Below are 5,022 nucleotides of genomic sequence, written 5' to 3'. Positions count from 1 at the left end.
AAGTTTGAGGGGAGGCTTCGTGTCAAATGGAACAGTATTTGTTGTAAATGGTGCATGCGCTGAATATGGCAAAAGGAATTTTTTGATGTTGGCTATTTCTTTGAACTTTGAAGAGCCCTACTTTTCACTGGCTTCTCTCTAGCAAGCCACCCTTTCGGTGTCCCGAGCACACCTTAGATCAAAGCCCGCTGCACCCAGGCCTTTTGTGTGCTCCTTTTGCACAGGTGAGATGAAAGTTGCTGGGAATGGGGATGTCTTTCCATGAGCCAGATGAGAAATTGGGGGATGAGCATCTGCGGGAGGGTCCACAGCACAGTCCCCAGGAAGACAGCAGCTGTGCCCTTCTCTCTCCAGTGACCAGCGGTTCACCAGGGGAGAATTTGGGCTCAAAGGCTTCCTGTTTGGGGTGGGACACAGAATCCCAGGCCAGCCTTTCAAGGGCATAACATTGTCAATTTCTTAACCTTATTTGTCACACTCATATGGATGCCATAATTAGTTATTTAATTATGATGTGTAAAACCAGAAGTTAACGAGGATAAAATGATGAAATTTAATCATTTTGCCACCCCAAGTTAATGAGCTTTCATCCTGGACTCAGATATTGGTGTTGGAAATCAGATTCTTGTAAAACGACTCTCTGCGGGCTGACTTCAAAATGCGGGGAGTGTCTATGACATGGTTCCTGTGTCCCTTGTGAGGGCCAGAGGGAGGCAGAATTAGAACGACAAGATGACCACAGGCAAAGCGGGGGTGGCTGGTGGTCCCTCTGTGCCTGGCACTGCTCCAAGGGCGTGACTCCCAGGACCAGCAGTGAGCAGTTAATTCTGTAATGGGCGCCATCACCCAGGTGAGGAATAAGAGACTGAGATGTGGCTGGGTGCGGTGGCTCATGCCTGTAACCCCAGCACTTTGGGAGGCCAAGGCTGGCGCATCACGAGGTCAGGAGATCGAGACCATCCTGGCTAGCACGGTGAAACCCCATCTCTACTAAAAACAATATAAAAAGTTAGCCAGGTGTGGTGGCGGGTGCCTGTAGTCCCAGCTACTCAGGAGGCTGAGGCAGGAGACTGGTGTGAACCCCGGAGGCGGAGCTTGCAGTGAACCGAGATCGCGCCACTGCACTCCAGCCCCGGCCACAGAGTGAGACTCTGTCTCAAAAAAAAAAAAAAAAAGAGGCTGAAATGCCAAGTAGCTTGTCAAAAATCACATGGCTGGAAAGCAGTGGAGGGACGTGTGTACTCTGGTTCTGCATCCCAGCTTTTAGAAGCTCTGTTGAGCTTGCATGGAGTAAAAAGCTGCTCTGGGACACCTGCTCTCAGGAAGCCAAAGGCAAAACTGCACAGACACAGTCCTTCAACCAGCGCACATGACAAAACTCAGGCCACTTTGGCTACTTTTACTTGTTCTCTATAAAATGTTTGTACCTTACAATGGTGTTCCCTGAGCTTTTTGGCACCAGGGATTGGTTTCTTGGAAAACAATGTTTTCTCTGTGGACCAGGGCAGGGGGATGGTTTGGGATGATTCAAAGGCATTACATTTATTGTATGCTTTATTTCTATTATTACGTTGTAATATATCAAGAAATCTACACAGCTCACTATAAGGTAGAATCAGTGGGAGCCCTGAGCTTGTTGTCCTGCAACTAGACAGTCTTAGCTGGGGGCGATTGGAGATGGTGAGAGATTGTCAGGCATTAGATTCTCATAGGGAGTGTGCAACCTTGATCCTCGCATATATAGTTCACACTCGAGTTCAGGCTCCTATGAGAATCTAGTACTGCTGTTGATCTGACAGAAGGTGGAGCTCAGGCGGGAATGTGAACCATGGGGAGTGGCTATAAACACAGATGAAGCATGGCCCGCTTACCTTCCGCTCACCTCCTGCTATGCAGCCCAGTACCCGCCTGTGGCCCTGGGGTTGAGGGCCCCTGCTTTATAAAGAACCTACACTTACTTCACTGTAAACACAATTTGAAATTCTCATTCTTTTAAGATGCTTAGTTCTCATACTTTAAGATATGTCAGTTTGACAAGTGATCAACTTTTGAAAAAGCAGCATTTAGGTGTTTGGAAATAAATGGCATGACTGCGAGGTGTTTAGCCGATGCTGTTTCTTAGTGATGCCTGTGGAAATAGCTATGTGAGATTGTAACTGTTTCCTGTGTCCACTGTAACAAATTACAACCAACTTGGTGGCTTCATGCGACAGAAACTCACTCTCCCACAGTTCTGGGGACCATTAAGTCCCAAGTCAAGGTGTCGGTGGGGCCATGCTCACTCCTGAGGCTCTGGGGGAGGGATTTTCCTCACCTTTCCTAGCTTCTGGAGGCTCCAGGAGATCCTTGGCTGTAGTTACCCCCTCCCATCTCTGCCTCTGCCTTCACGTTACCGCTTCCTCTGTGTGTTGATGTCTCTCCTCTCTGATCTTGTAAAGGACATTTGTCATTGGATGTAGGGGCCACCCAGGTCATCCACGATGATGACATCGTCAGACCCTTAACTTCATCTGCAGCGACCCTCTCCCACATAAGGTCACATTCACAGGTGCTGGGATGTGAACAGACCTTTTCTTGGCTGGGGGACGGGGCAGCCCTCAACCCACTGCTGAGATCATTTGTTCAAAGCACTTAGAACAATGGCATCCGTAAGAGCTCAAGGAAAACTGGTGGTTGCTGTTAATATAACAGTAATGATTATTATTTCCTAGGGTAAGGTTTGGGAAGCCTCTAGGCCTTTTGGTTAAAACTGAACTGATGAGCACAGAGAGTCAGTGCAACAGGCAGGGGAAAGGCCTGGGAGCCCAGAGGCCCCTGCTCCCACCAGTAAGGTTGCCTGTCCGAGGTGAGGCCCAGAGGCTCCAGCCTCGTCCCCGGTCAGCACGGCGAGAACACTGGTTTCGTGCTGGGGATTGCAGTGTCTGCCTTTCGGGTTTCCTTGGAGCAGATGTTCTGAGAGTTCAGTGTTTTCCCTGCTGAGAAGCCCGGGGCTCTGACCCTGCCAGCATGCTCCTGAGATTCCTAAACACAGCGCTGATTGGAACCTGACCTCTTCACAGTGCAGAGGATCCTTGGGAGCTCCTGCTCTTTAGTAAAAACACAGCTCGCCTCTCATCTTCCACCTGGAGCTCCTTACCAGCAAGCCCTGGTGGAGCTGCTCTGAGGATGGACCAGAGCTTCATTCTGTGATGCTGTCATTTCTGCATCCGCGGAGTCACTGCACTGGCCACACATGTGCTCGGCTGCTGGGGGACCAGGAGTGCAGGGTGTGGGCTCCTGACTTGTGTTTCTTAAATCTGCTCATTCGCCCCTCGCCTAGTGCTTCTCACACTTTCAAGGAACACACACCCTTTCAAAGGTCTTGTGTGTGCCAGGCACCCTGAACAGGCCCAGCCCTGCACTTCATGAGCTATTCACGAGTCAGAGGACAGGATGGTGAAGTGACAGGCAGTCATGCTACTTGCAAGGAGGTGATATTTGGGGGCAGGAGGCTGCAGGGTCCATGAAGGAACTCCACTGTGCATTGTGGGGTCAGAGGAAGCCAAGGGCTGAAGGATGCTTATCACCTGGAGAGAGGAAGCAGTTTCCATTGGCAGGTGGGACTGGATTCCTCTTTGTTGTGGGAGCTGCCTGGGTGTTGTAAGATACTGAGTTTAGGCAAAGCCCTGGAGGCAGCAGATAGCAGGTGTGTCTGTAACTATGGGACCCCAAGGAGGCTGGCACTCAGTGGGTAGCCTGTGGAGCATAAGAGGAGGCTGTAGGAGCAAACAAGCAGGCAGGATCCTGGAGGCCCCGTAGGCACTGAGGAGTGTGGGCTACTTCGGGCACAGGAGAAAGATGTGTTTGGAGCATGAAAGCCACATACTCCGAGGGGCCTTTTACAATGGCCCACCTGCTGTACCAGGACCTTATCACTCCACGCTGGACTCAGATGAACACCAGTGAAAAACATCTCAAGATCTGCTCCTGCGTGGTTTCTCCTCATCAGTCACAAAAGAACCAGCCCTGCAGCTCTCTCCGCTGGCCCGTGGCACAGACTCCAGAGTGGCCGCCACACTCGCTGTGGATGGGCCCTGCGGCTTCTGGATCATCACTTCCTGAGCTCACTCACACCTTGCACCAGAGCACCGGGCCGCCTGGTACTGTCCACTGTGCAGTCATGTGCTTCCCAAGAATAGGTTATATTTGTTCCCAAACCTGTTTACTCCAGTCATACTTGCTAGTGTAATTACACCCTGCATTAAATGTTACATAGAATGATGACATCAGAGTGCAAATAAGAAGGCTGTTGTTTCTATAAATAAAGGTTGAATTTCTGGAAAGATTCAAACAAGGTAAGGTACTAAAACTTCAATTGTGTGTGTGTGTGTGTGTGAAACCGCAATAAAACACTGAGGGAAAAATAAGTCAAAATTCCAGCTGATGGCTATACCTGCTGCTGCTTCAAATCCTCTTCACGTTCTCTCGCCAGCCTAAACAAACTGGAGGTGGCTTCCTGGGTGTGGCGCATGCGAAGCAAAGGGTTTATATATATATATATATATTTTTTTTTTTCCTCAAAAGTTGGTAAATGTACAACTGGAGGCATGTTTAACTGTTTTATGTTATCATATTTAAGATGCATCATCTTTAGCAGTGCCCTCTGTTGTGTTGGGTAAGAGGGCGTGGGCTGAGAATGTTTGTGGTTAGAAGAAGAGGGCACCCCTAAGAGGGCATCCCCTAAGCACCCAGCTCAGGGTGGCTCCGAGCTCCATCCGTGTCTTGGTCTGTAAACTGGAACACCAGTGACGGTCTCTACCTATGAGACAGCCATGTGGAAAGGTCTCCACCATGCCCGGTACATGCTCAGCACCGCAGCATATATATAATTATAAATATAATTACATATAAAATTATATATTATATATTATGCATGTGTATTATATATAAAATGTACATATATAAAGTTATATATAATATATACATGTATAAAAGTATGTATAATATAGGTATGTAAGTATTATATACATTTTTGTATATATA

Source organism: Rhinopithecus bieti, unplaced genomic scaffold, assembly GCF_001698545.2.
Source record: "Rhinopithecus bieti isolate Rb0 unplaced genomic scaffold, ASM169854v2 scaffold_20477, whole genome shotgun sequence".
Taxonomy (NCBI): Eukaryota; Metazoa; Chordata; class Mammalia; order Primates; family Cercopithecidae; genus Rhinopithecus; species Rhinopithecus bieti.
This window is presented reverse-complemented; position numbering follows the sequence as displayed.